Raw genomic sequence first — 14169 nt, forward strand, 5'->3', positions numbered from 1 at the left:
CTGGCCAGCGCATATAATACCGATTTTAGAGGGGAGGAAACCAAAGCATTGAAAGGTTAAGCAAGGTGCCCGCTGACATTGGAGGCAAGTTGAAAATAGAGGCTTCCAACCCAGAGCTGTCTGATTGTAATTAATAATGATATACCAGCTAACATGTGTTGAGCATTTATTACCTGTCAAGCATTGTGTCTTTTCTTTATTTTTATTGAGATATAATTGACATATAACATTGTGTATCTTTAAGGCATACTTGTTGATTTGATACATGTATATATTGCAATATGATTACCACCATAGCCTTAGCTAACACTCCTATCACCTCACGTGATTATCTTTTCTTTTTTGTGGTGGGAACAATTAAAATCTGGTCTTTTAGCAACTTAGAAATTTATAATGCAGTCTTTTTTGTCTATAATCACTATGCTGTGCAGTAGATCTGCAGGACTTACTGGTTGCAAGTTTGTACCCTCAACATCTCCCCAAGTCCCCCAACCCCAAGCATTGTTATAAGCATTCCACATGTGCCCACTTGCAACACTCCTACAAGTAGCATTACTGTTATCATTTCCTCCTTTTGATAGACTGCAGTACAGATAGATTAAATAACTTGTCTTACGTCACAGTATTCCATGGTATGGCTGGGTTTGAAGATAGAGAAGTGGTCCAGGCGCTTCCCCACGGGAATCCTGGATCTTCCTTATTCTTTTTGGCCTGCGTTGGCCTCTCAGTCTTGTTAAATGGCACCATTAAATGGCAATGCAGGATACACAGTGTGATAGGAAATTGAAGTGTTTTAGAAAAATTATTATTGAAGTATTTGGGGTCTTAACAGAGATGTCTGAAACCCTGAGGACTCCCAGGGGAGTGTGCACTCTGGGTTGGTCACTAGCAAGTGTAGAAACAGGCCTTGCTCAGAGGGCAGGATGTAAAATTGGAGCAGACAGGATTTTTACTGGCATGAGGGAATGCTCAGCTCAGGGTGTTGAGTGGGGAAAAAAAGAAAGCTAAAAAGCTGTCTACAGTATGATCTCAGTGATATGGGAAGATGCATAGAATGATGAAATAAGTGAACTTACAGGGTTTTTTTAAGGATTTTTTAATTTTTTAAGTCAAGAAAAAAATTCCACTGAGGTTCATTTTTCCTCATTCAGAATAGTTCAACAAGGATTTCTGAGCACCTACTGTGCCAGTGGCTCAATGACACAGGTACCTCAGCCTTGACCTCAGCCTTGCCCTGAGAAATCTGTTGTTCTGGTGCCTGCTGGGCTATCTTTTTTACTTTCTTGATAGTGTCTTTTGATGCACAAAAGTTTTAAATTTTGATGAAGTGTAATTTATCTGTTTTTCTTTTGTTTCTTTCGGGTCCCATATCTAAGAATCTATTTCCAAATCCAAGCTTATGAAGACTTATTCCCATGTTTTCTTCTAAGAGTTTTATGGTTTTAGCTCTTACCATTACAGCTTTAACCCATTTTGAATTAATTATTCTATATGGTGTGAGGTAAGGGTCCAACTTACCCTTCCACTTGAGAGTTTTCTATAAATTGATCATGAGATTTTGACTGAAGAGTATCAGAGAACCTCCCATTCTGCAAATTATTTCATCATGAATTTATCTCAATGGGGAATATTATGCTAACGTAAGTTCTCTCAAGGTATAAATAAAATGAAACCTGGAAACGAACCTTTTAAAAGCATTTCCTTACCATCCAACTGCCATGCAGAATGTTTGCTTAGATTACTTTATTAGAAAAAAAATGGCCAACAATTACATCATGGTCCTGCCTAAGGCTTGGACAATAAACTGTGAGATAAGAAACCAACGTTTGACTCGCTCACTGAATCACTACCTGAAATGGCCTGAGATAATAATTGAACTATCACAGCTGCAGTGTGTACTTTGCAAAATGCTATAAACTATTGCTAATAATTTCCATGAAGACTCATGAGATTTGGGGTTTAAAAAGTATAATAAAACTGTGTAGTCATAAAATTCAATTTATGCATATGAACAAGCATTATTACACGGCTTTATTTTGCAATGTTGAGAAATGAATACATTTTCTCATTGTGATTTCATAAGCTAGCTCCTTGAAAAACATAGTAAATGCACAAACAATCTCTTACATTAAAATGTCAGCAGGTTGTTGGCATTGCTACCTTCAGGCATTGGCAAATTTCCTTTGCTTACGATGTCACGAGCTTAGAAGCTTTGGGAAGTGTTCTGGGCTGAGAGAAAGAGAAGCTATGCTTCTGGACCACCGCCAGTTTCAGACAAAGAATAAGAAAGATTTAACAATTTGTTTTGTAAGCTTCAAATGTTTCTCCTGAATTCCTTTTGCGTTATCAGTAGACGTGGTAGTTGCTTTTTTCGTTTGAGGTCTCTGAGGTTAAAATGCACTTTAAAGAATTGTTTATTTTTGAACATGCATATCATCATATTGTCTTTCATCCTATGCTGAAGTGGCTGCTTTCTATCAGGTCATAGAGAGTTCAGGTTTCTCGGGGAACTCTGCACTGACAGATAAAATCCCACTTTGGAAGTCAGAGAGATGGTTTCTGATGTTAGCTTTGTTTTTAGGATGTGTTTATCGATTATTTTCTCCATGTTAATTTTTATCCCAATCAATAAATGCATTAAGAGTTGCACTGAAACTTTATTTTGACTTGAAAATCAATAATCCCATTAGAATTTGAAGGCCTTATCTGGTTTCCAAAGTTATAAAGGTTTTCAAGGTAGTATTTTGTAGAACTGCAAAAGAGTAACTCAGGAGACGTAACATTTCCTTTAACTTGTTTTTAAGTTGTTGAATGAGCTAATGAGGTGATGCCCACCAAGGATACTGATTTAGATCATGGGCGCATTTCACATGTCCCCATAATAACTGACAACGATATTTGATTCAACCCAACCCGGATAAACTTCTACAGAGTCTCCCAGCCTCCATCAGAACCTGGGTCGTGAAATCTGCTGCGAGAGTCTTTCCCACAGCCTGTTCAAGCTGACATTTTCCATTTGGCTGGAAAGCATTCAGTACAGCAATATTTATCAGCACTATCTAATGTTGCTGTAATTCAAGTGATTGAGACAGAAGTTGGCATCTTCTAGTGCCTGCAGGCCTGTCCTTGGCGTGGGTACCAAAGAAGGTACACCTGGGCCCACCTCCACAATCTGGTGCCAGAAGGAAGGTTTTGACACTGGTCTTTGAAGTTTGGGGGGAGGGGTGCTCCAGTTTTGCATATCTGTGGGCTAGGGCCCTTTCTACTCTTTGAGGGATTGTCACACGCACCATGCCCCACAGGAATCTGGCCGCTTGTCCCATGTTCACTGCCTCTGTGGCTGGCACATCCTGCCAAGCATTACCCAGCCTAGGAAACTGGGGTCACCCTTAACCTTCTTTTCTTCACTGACCAGCCAGTTGGTGCCGCAAGCCCACCACCACCAGTGGCCTGGGTCCTCATCCCCACGCTCCTGGAAGACAGATCTCTCCATTCCTGCTCTTGCTCTCACTGAATCCATCTCCTTATGGAGCAAGCAGAGCAATCTTTCTAAAACAAGATCTGGCCGTTTCTGAGATTTAAAACCTTCAATGGCACCTTGGAGACCTCAGATGGAACTTCATAGGATTTTTGGGGGTACCACTAATACCCACCCCTCCTCCCCAAGTCATTTCTTCTCACCTCTCAATTTTTCTCTCCCTGTGTTCCATCACGAGCTCTCGGTTGCTTTGGGGGCCTTTGTGCGTGCAGTCTCCTTTGTCTGTGTGGACTGTACCCTACCTGCACCTTGTGAATTTCTACCTATCCTTGAAACAATATCATAACTAACTCCCAGAGAACCTTCTCTAACATCCTCTCCTTCCACTGCTGGTTTTCAGTGCTGGTGGGCTCCAGTGGCACCTGCTCTTGTCTTTAGCGAGGTGCTTTCACCCAGATCCACCTCTCTCGTTCCCAAAGCCTGGGTGCCTCTAGAGGACTGGGACAGACACACTTTATGTCCCTAAGCTTAGTTCAGTGTATTAGATGAATACTATGTATTACAGCTATTTTATTTAATTCCGGTCCCACTGGCAATTAAAATATGCATTGCTCTTCATTGAACTACATCCATTCACTGGATTTTAGATTCTTTGAGGATGGAGTCCATGCTTAGTCATTGTTGTATCCCTCTTACACACAGCAAATGTTTACGGCAATTATTCCTGATAGCACAACCATTTCTCCTAGCATTTTTTTAATCTTAATTTGTTTTTAAAATTAAGATATTCTTCACATGTCATAAAATCTACTTATTTCAAATATATAGTTCAGTTGTTTTTAGTATATTAAGAGCTGAGCAACCATCACCACAATCTAATTTTAGGACACTTTTGTCCCCTCCCCAAGCCAAACACATTTTCAAACACTTCTCACTTCCCTCTACCCCCAACCTCCTCTCTAGCCCTAGGCAACTGGTAATCTATTTTCTGTCTCTATAGATTTGCATATTTTAGACATTTTTATAAATGGAATCATACAATATACAGCCTTTTGCTACTGGCTTCTTTCACTTAGCATAACGTTTTCAAAGTTCATCTGGATTGTAGCATGAACCAGGACTTTATTTTTATGGCTGAAAATGAAATGAATGTATATGAATAGTAAAATAAATGTATAGACAATTTTTTGCTTGTTCCTTTATCAGTTGATGGGTATCTGGCTTCTCACTTTGTCTATTATGAAGAATACTGCTTGAACATTTGTGTATAGGTTTTTCTGTAGACAGCTTTTTATTTCTCTTCAGCACATATCAAGAGAGGAATGTCTGGAACACATGATAATTCTATGTTTCACTTTTTAAGGAAATATCAACTGTTTCTCAAAGTTGCTGCGCCACTTACAATCCTATAAGCAAGGTATGAAGGTTTCAATTTCTCCACATTCTTATCAACATGTTATTATCTGTCTTCTTTATCTTTTTCATACTGGTACAAATAGTGTGGTTTTCATTTGCATTACCCCGTTAAATATGATGTTGAGCATCTTTTCAGGTACTTATTGACCATTTGTATAATTCTTTGGAAAAATTATCTCTTCAGATTCTTTGCCCATTTTTAAAATTGGGTTGTCTTTTCATTATTGACTTCCCTATCAGATACATGTTTTGCAAATATTTAAATCCATTCTATGGTTTTCCCTTTCCCCACATGAATGGTATTCTCTTGTCACACAAAAGTTTTTAGTTTTTATGAAGTACAATTTATGGTTGTGTTTTTTTGTTACTTGTGATTTTGATGTCATACCTAAGAAATTATTGCCTAACCCAAGATCATGAAGATTTACTTCGATATGTTCTTCTAGGAGTTGTGTAATTTAGCTTTTACATTTAGGTCAATGATCCATTTTGAGCTAATATTTTTGTATGATGTGAGGAGGGGGCTTTATTCATTCTTTTGCATGTGCATGTCCACTTGTCCCATTTATTGAAAAGACATTTCTGCATTGAAATGTCTTACACTCTTGTTCAATATCAGTTAACCATAAATGTGAGAGTTTATTTCTGGACTTTCAATTTTATTCCATTGATCTAGATGTCTATCCTTATGCCAGTGCCTCAGTGTTTTGATTCTCATATCATTTAAAAAAAAAAGTATAGGAAAGCTATGTAATTGGCAAATTGGGAAGAGTGGTCTTTTTGAACTGGGAGAAAATTCTTTTGCAGGAATATAGAGGTGAAGGGGAAGGAATAGATATTTATTGAGCACTATTATATATTGGCATTATAGTAGAGACCTTCACTTGCATTGATAATAACAATCATATAAGAGTCATAATATCCCCATGTGATAGATAGTGTTATCGTCATGGAAACTAAATTTTGGAGAGGTTAAATGACTTGCCTAAAATTATTTAGTAACTAATCACAGAGCAAGTGGAATTTATACACAGTCACTAGGAGTTGAGAACCCATGGTCTTTTCATAGCTATGATCTTTTCTTATCATATATCTAGTGAACACAAACTACACCTGAAGGTAGTGGAGGGATTTGAATTTATTAATATCACACTTTTGTTTTCATGACACTCTAGGAAATTAAAGAGGCACTTATATAAGTTTTCACCTGAGGATATTTTTTCCATTGATTTTTAGCGAGAATGGGAGGGAGAGAGAGGGAGAAAAGGAAGGAGGGAAGGAGAAAAACATTGATGTGAGAGAGATACATGGATTGGTTGCCTCCCACACCTGCCCTGCCCAGGGGCAGGGATTGAGCCTGCAACCTAGGTATGTGCCCTTGACTGGGAATCCAGCCTGTGACCCTTCAGTGAACGGGCCAACGCTCTAACCACTGAAAACACCAGCCAGGGCTTATATAAACTATTTTTAAGACAATTGTCTACCAGCAAAATTTGACAGGATATTTAAAGAACTTACTCTTCAACAATAAAAACTAGTTTTATGGTTCATTTTAATTGCATGGCTTATGTTATTCTCATTTATATGACTTTAAAAGTTATTGAACATTATTTTGTATAATTAGCGTAGCACAATGCCATTCTGTTGGAAGAAAAACTAGAACTAATCTAAATAGTGTAGATTGGCCTTGCTCTTAATTCTTGTTTTCATTGAATCCCTTCCCAAGGTTGTTCTGACATGAACTCAGGTCATAGTTGTCAAGTGGGTTCTATGTGACATAATACATTTAGAATTGAGAAAGATTTGTGAAGCCAGTGAAAAAAATGTTGTCTTGTTGTTGGTTTTTGTTTGTATAATTTGTTTGAGATTCCTTTATTTTTCTTTTCTTAATTGAGGTCACAGAGAGCATCCTGGGGGTCCCCGAGTCTAGGCGGATGTTAAGTTCAGATAATGCAGTTTCAGCCGCGATAGAAACACAGCCTAGACACTTCTGTTATCTCTTGTCAACTTTTTACCTTCTCTGCTCCACAGGGCAAGAGTGTATTGCTTTCTCTCAGTGAAGATGCTGCACCTAGAAGTGTAGATTGTCCAGTGTTTCTCATGTAAGAATTTCCATGATTCAACTCCTCTCAGAAGTTAGTGCCAGGAAAAAGTTTGCCTAACTTGAGGAACGACTATGATTCTTTCACCAGATCATGGGAACTATATTATTCATTGTATGTCATTCTTACCTTGGCTCTGGAAAGCCCAGAGCTAAAGTTAATGCTCAGCTATGGTCAACGGGACCCTGCTAAGAAGATCCCTTACTTCCTGTTATTTTAAATAACAAGCCAGCCCAAGGCCATTTGGAAGTAGTCAGAATAATTAATAATACTCGATATTTTTATTATCAATATAAAATAATATATATTCTAATTCTAGCAAGAATTGGTAGTTTTACAGATATGCAAGCTTGTGCTTCTTGTTTTAAGGAAGAGGACTGGCAGAGAAAGTAAGAGGAAAAAGTTCCTTACAGGCAAGGTTTCCAGATTGAAGACTATGTTTTTTAGTGTGGGCCAGATTAGGGACAAGCATCCTCTTCACAGTGCATAAATAAATAAATAAATGGCAGTAATTTTCTCAAATTCTCATCTTCACATTGCTATTAAATCATGCTGAGTGAGCATTTTCCAAATTTTATTGTAGGCACTAATGAGGGTAATAGTTTTGAGAGCAACACATAGGTCATAATAGGAAAAGACGAAGCTGGAAACACAAGTCAGGGGCCAGAGGCACAGCACTGTTGCTTTAAAGGGCTAACGCTCTTTTTCTGGGTGCTTTTATGCCTGTCAGGAATACCGTTAAGAAGCCAATCCCCCAAGCTTCTTTGTATTTTGGACCTCTTCCGAGAGAAAGTTTTGTAATCCAGAAAAATGTCTGCAGGTGAAGACTGGAAGTGAGTAAAGATTCAGCGAATTGAGTTTGCCAGTTACATGTTATTGAGCAGCTAAGAATGTTGCATAAATTGCATGCAACCTATAAAGTGATATTGCAGTAAAACATTCTCACTATATGGAAATTTCCACCTCACTTCAGGGGTAAGTTCATTTGGACGAGGGCCAGATGGATTTGTTCATGGTGGTGGTGACATAATAGGAGGAAATGAACGGAGCACCTTCTTGGGTTGAGTTTAACCAGAGTCACATGGAGTCAGTCTAGTTTTGGAACTAGAGGCAGGAAAGCAGACTACTGCTTTAGAAGTTAGTGGCAAATTAAAGTTATTGCTTCATTTCTAGAAGATAGGAAGACCAAGAGGTAGAGACTGTGGCCTGAAGATAAAAGTGGCCAACAGTCCTCAGATTTTACCAGGAGAGAGCAAATGCCCAAAGTTCTGAGTGTTTGTTTCTTCCATGACTTAGTCGCGGTGTATTTTGAGGGCCGTGTTTCTCCTTGGCTCTGTTGTCGAGGTTGTCCTTAATAGATGTGAGTGGAAAATGGGCGTTTTTTCTATAGATCATTGAGATTTTCTTTATCAGGAGCTCATGGCCCCTTATATATGACTTGGTCCCCCTGCTGCCCCATTATGTGCCCATTGGTACTTGTAATACTTGTTCCTAGTTAGAGACATTTAGCTATCCTCATTTATCAGATAGCCTAACACCTTGGTAATGGAGTTTCAATAAAAATGGAGGAATTCTTTTTTTGTTGTTGTTGTTGTATGTACAGGCTTCATTTTCACTCTTGACTTAAAAACTGCCAGTTGGAAGCAGAAACGGAAATATGACATTACTGTCCTTTGGAGACCTTAGCCAGGCCATTTCTGTGACCCAAAAGATGGCGTCTGTCGCACGTAGACCAGAACACTGATTTTAATAGGCAGCGTCCTTTTTAATCAGGAGAGTCCTTCAAGTTTTTGTGCTCAAAATTGCCATTTCTCCACCCATATTTGTCAAGGAAAATGGAGTCTTATAATTTTAGATGGCTTCTTTATACAATTCGATCCACAGACTAAAAAAAGCAGAATGATAATTTTAAGAGACTGATTTTTCATAGGACCCCAAGTTGATGAACTGCAATTTTGCTAGTTTCCCTGAAGATATTTGCAGTTGAAATCATTTAATTTTATATGTGATTTTTAAAGGACATTGATTTACAAGTTTGTGTCTAGCACTGAAATTCTGTGATCACAGTATGAGGAAATCTCAGTCTCTCAAAATGAGTGGTGGTGGATTTGAGAGGTGGGGTGTTTTGAAGGTGAATGGGCAAATTTAATCAATCTTTAATATGTGGACAATAGTGAAAATGTATCAAATGTGTCTGCTATAAATGATTTTTATTTAAATCCCAAACAGATTCATACTCAGAATAGGAAACAAAGCGTTCACACATGAAAAATGTCTAGCCCTGTTGCTGTAAGTTACACCAGGTGGGGTATAATGTTCAGGAGACTGAGTGATCTGCACAGGCAAGTACATTCAGAATCACATTTTCGCCAGGCCCAAGGTAATTTTACCTTATGGCCCATCCGATGGCTCATAATTATCTTCCAAGACCTTGTCATTTGACCCAACTTGGCAGGTTCCCTTTAATTTCTTCTTCATTTATGCCTCATAGTAAGTGTTTCTTGAAAACGTAGCTGAAGCACATGAGAGAAGCAGCATTACAATCTCCCAAAGTTCCTGCTGTTACCCTTCTTTCCCCCGGTCTGCCTGTACAGAGAACGTAGCAGGTACTTTCTTCTCGGACTATACCTTTTATCCTGTCTCTCCTTCTCTATTCTTCCTTCCCTTCCAATCCCCAGTTTCTTGATTTTTACTAAGTGTACTTTATCTATTCTTCAGGTCCAAATGATCCTATCTGGGGATACTTGCTTTGATTTTAGCCCAAATAGCAATAAACATGGTTCTGAGAAAACTTTTTTTTTTGGTTGCTGACGTTTAGCTATCCTCATTCATCAGATGGTTTATTGGTATTAGAGCACAGCAGAAAGATTCACATGGCTCCAGGTGGTGTTTTAAACATCATTCCAATGGTAGGCTGAGTGACCTGTAGGCTGGACAGACCGCCAAACTCCAAGAGTTTCAGCATTTCCTTAATTTCAGAATAAACTTCATGATCTGATCAAGCCTGAGACCTCAGGGACATAATTATCTCTCCTCTCTTATCTTCCTCAAGCTTCATGGAAATACATCTCTCAGAGCCTCTCTGAATCTGCTTCATCTGATGTGTGACAGACAGCGCCGGCTATCTTATTGCAGAGCTCCTGCTGGGGAGAACGGCGATCTCCTGGCACACGCGCTTGTTGGTGTGGAAGCCATTGCCCAGGTACGTGCAGTACTGCTCCATGATGACCCTGGCTGTCTTCTTCACTGTCTTGGTATGAACTCAGCCCATCTTGGTGGGTGCCTGGTGAACGAGCCTGAGAAAACTTTAGTTGTAGATCCCAAGTGGTTCTCCTGTGAATTTAATAGCACAAGGGATACATGGGTGTAAATTCCCTAATTTACACATCCCAGTAGGCCTTTGCTATGTCAAACATTGTGAAGATACAAAAACATAAGGCTCAACCCTAGCCCTCAAAGAGAGTAAAATGTAGCCCTAGCAGGTTTGGCTCAGTGGGTAGAGCGTCAGCCTGCAGACTTAGGGGTCCGGGGTTCAATTCCGGCCAGGGGCACATGCCTGGGTTGTGGGCTTGGTCCTCAGTGTGGGGCGTGCAGGAGGCAGGCAATCAGTGATTCTCTCTCATCATTGATGTTTCTATATCTCTCTCCCTCTCCCTTCCTCTCTGAAATCAATAAAAATATATATTTTTTAAAAGAGAATAAAATGTAGATGCAGCATCAATTCAAGTTGCATCCATATGAAATGTGTAATACCACCAAATAATACAAACCATCTGTGATGCCCTCTTCAAGTATCCACATGCATGAGGGCAGACATTTTTGTGTTTCTCTTTGTTCACCGATGCATCCCAGTGCCTGGACTGTCCCTGGCACACGGTGCGTGCTCACTAGATGTGCGGAATGAAGTACAGTCTACAGTCTGCTCTGTACCCGGCATATTTCTGTAATGAGAGCATATGTAACACAGATTAGCTCATTCATTATTGATATGTAGGGAAAGGATAGTAGTAAAATGGGGTGGTTGAGTTGGTCGCATGCAATTGTTCTCAGCACCTCATATTTCGCACCATTAAGAGCAGCTGAATGCGAGTTGTGGAGAGAACCCAGTGCTATGCCTGATTCCCATTCACTCTGGGATTGATTTAGCCAGGAGCTCTAACTTGGAAAAGCTTATTGGGAGGAGGAATGTACCTCTTATTTGTACATTTTGTGCTTATCTTCCTAACTCTGCACCCTCAAACAACTTTCCTTTCAATCTCCTCACCCATTACCTCATCTTTTTATAAAGGTCAGGTCCTATATTTATGTTTACTATAATACTTCTTATGAATTTAGCATGGCTCATAAATTCTTGCTGGAATGGTTTTTTGGAATGGTTACTAGGGTAGAGTGTGTGTATGTGCGCGTGTGCGCTTGTGTGCGTGCACTGAGGTCCTGTTCTACCAAGGGAACTTCACTGGGTATTGGGGGGGATGCAAAGAAATATAAGACTTAGGCCCTGCCTTCGAATAATTACAGCCTGTTGTGAAGACTGTCACTGTAAGCTTTATGCATGAGGCCTGCAATGAGAACTTATTTGCATTAGTCTGCTAGGGCTGCCATAACAAAATACACAGAGCAGGTGGCTTAAACAACAGAAAGGTATTTTCTCACAGTTCTGGAGACTGGACGCCCAAGAGCATGGTGTTGGCAGGTTGTTTTTTTATGAGGCCTCTCTCCTCAGCTTGCAGGCCTCTCACTGTGTCTTCACATGGTTTCTCCTCTGTGCATGAGTGCATCCCTGGTGTCTCTCTTTTTGAAATGTTGACTTTTAAGTTTTTATTGAATTTATTGGGTGACTTTGGTTGATAAAATTACATAGGTTTCTGGTGTATAATTCTGTAATGCATCATCTGTACATTGTATTGTGTTCACCACTCCAGGAATGGTTGCTGTTTTCTTCGTGTTCTGGTTGCAAGGTTACATAGCTTTTGAGTAGTAGTTTGTTCCCCCATACGCCTTGTTATTTCTAGTGCATGATTTAAAAAATGGGAAGAACGCACACATCCTTTTATAGAAGAAATGTTGTATTGCAAACTTCATTTGCAATAAAGATAAGCGGGACTTGGCTGTGAGAGAGATGGAAGAGAGCATTCCAGTTCTGGCAAGAGCATCAGAAACTCCCAAGTGGATACAGTATGGAACCTTCCCGGGGAGGGGAGGATACCCGGCTGGTGAGAGCACCCAGCTCCCGGGAGCGGCTAGGTGGGTGGCTTTGAATAGAAAAGTTTCTCAGTAGTTCAGAATTTCTCTGCGTCAGAGTGCTTCTAGAACAGGAAGTGGCCTGCCGGAGCGAACCTTTAACCTGTAGGCTTGTACAGATGGATCCAGGGCAAAGAGGGGAGCAAGGAGGAGGCCACTGAAAACACGACGCCTCTAGAGAGCACGGAGAACCAGGAAAGTGGCAGTGGCCTTGCAGAGGGCGGGGCTACAGGAACGACCTTGACAGTGAAGAATCAATGGGATCGCCTATTGGGAGAGGCCAGTGCGGGGGAGAGGCCACGCGTGGACTGACCGCGTCCAGGCGACTGGGTGCAGGTGTCCCAGACGATGGGCTGAGAAGTCAGGGCCAGGAGGCAGGGGAAAAAGAGAAGAAGGGTTTGCCTGGCTAAGGGCCGAGTCCCTGCGTGTAAATCACAAGGACGATTGTCACCTGAACTCGGGCCCTTGAACTCGGTGCTCTTTGCTCCGGGCGGTGGTGGGCGTTAGTGAGTTCCCTCTCTGGGCAAGGATTCTTTTCAGGCTGTGGCCTAGGACATTCACCCTGAAACCTTAGTTTGAGGCAGGGGAGGATGTCACCCCAAGCAGTCTATTTACAAACATCCTTCCAGACTGTTCTCCCTGAGTTCCTAACCTAGAGACTCACAGGTCAGGGAAACTTAGCCCCGCGCGTCCTCTCCGGAGAGGAAAGCTAGCGCGGGGTCCAGGCAACCCCCCTCCCGCTCTGGATTCCCGGGATCACCCGACGGACACTTCCCGCTCGGGCCCCCGCCCGGGGAACGGCCCCGCGCCCTCCGGGGCCCGCTCTCCCCGGAGTCCGCCTCTCACCCCGACACGGACCGGACCGGGCGCTGCGCTCTCGCTCCGGAGCCGGTTCTGCGCACAGTCCCTAGAGGTTCCCCGCGCGCTCGGGGACCTGAGCCGGACTCCGGAGGCGCCGCCGGACGGAGGGGCGCAGTGACCGGCTCCCAGGCCCCCGCCCCTCCCCCGGGGATCCCCTTTCGCCCACACCCTCCCGGGCCCCGCAGGACACTCCCCTCCGGAGGCCGGGCCTGCTCCGCCCGCCCGCCGTCGCCCGCCCGCGCCGGGGGAGTCCCGGGCCGACCCCTCCCCCGGACGCCCGCCCGAGAGCGGGACCCAGGCGGCGATGGTGACTGGGCAGCGGCGCGGGGCCGGGTCCTGGGCGGGGAGGCTCGGCGGCCTCTTTCTTTCCCTGCCCCCGCCCCTCTCTCTCCTCCCTCCGCGCGAGCCGGCGGCGGCCCAGGTCGGCGCTCTCGCTCGCCCGCTCCTCCTCCCCCACCCGCGGACCCTCTCCCCACCCCCCCTCGCCCCCTCCTCTCGCCGCCGCCTCTCTCTCCTCCCTCCTCCTCCTTCCCGAGCGCCGGCAGGGCCCGAGGGAGCGGCTGCAGGAGGCGTAACGGAAAGCCCCGCTGGGAAGGCTGCGCGCTCGGGGACGCCGAGCCGGGCGGTGAGTGGAGCCGGACCCCGCGCGCCTTCGGAGGGAGAGCTGCATCCCCGGGCCGTGGGGCTGCGGGGTCCCCGCGCGGGTGCCGGCGGAGCCCTGGAGGGGTGCGCGGCGACTGGAGCGGGAACTCCGCTCGGGCGCCCGCGGAGCCCGCAGGGAGGGAAGGGGACCGGGCGGGGAGCTGCAGGGACGGGTGCTGGACCCGGGGAAAGGGAGGGGACGGCTGCTTCTGCTCTCACCGCCGCGGCCGCCGGCGGCAGAAGTGGGAAAAAGTTGTGCCTGGAACTGCGGTTCCCGGGCAGCAGGCGCGACCGGCGGCGCGCGGGTCTGGGGCGCAGCTCGGCGGGTCTGGGGCGCAGCTCGGCGGGTCTGGGGCGCAGCTCGGCGGGTCTGGGGCGCAGCTCGGCGGGTCTGGGGCGCAGCTCGGCGCGCCTGGGACCGCGCCCGGG

The 14169-nt window shown here is 43.8% G+C and overlaps 1 protein-coding gene across 7 annotated transcripts in view; it reads left to right on the plus strand.

Annotated features, from left to right (window-relative positions):
• Positions 1-14169, plus strand: part of LHFPL2 (LHFPL tetraspan subfamily member 2) — a 232139-nt gene that overhangs the window by 71847 nt on the left and 146123 nt on the right. For 3 of the 7 annotated variants that reach the window (XM_079798742.1, XM_079798740.1, XM_079798741.1), the window contains one exon: positions 10049-10198. The gene's annotated coding sequence lies outside the window, so the exon portion shown is untranslated. Of the gene's footprint in view, positions 1-10048; positions 10199-13279; positions 13724-14169 lie in introns of those variants that run through there. The other 4 variants (XM_079798739.1, XM_079798743.1, XR_013815109.1 and 1 more) reach the window with 3 other exon arrangements.

The sequence above is a fragment of the Cnephaeus nilssonii genome (assembly GCF_951640355.1).
Source record: "Cnephaeus nilssonii genome assembly, chromosome: 2".
NCBI classification, from domain to species: domain Eukaryota; kingdom Metazoa; phylum Chordata; class Mammalia; order Chiroptera; family Vespertilionidae; genus Cnephaeus; species Cnephaeus nilssonii.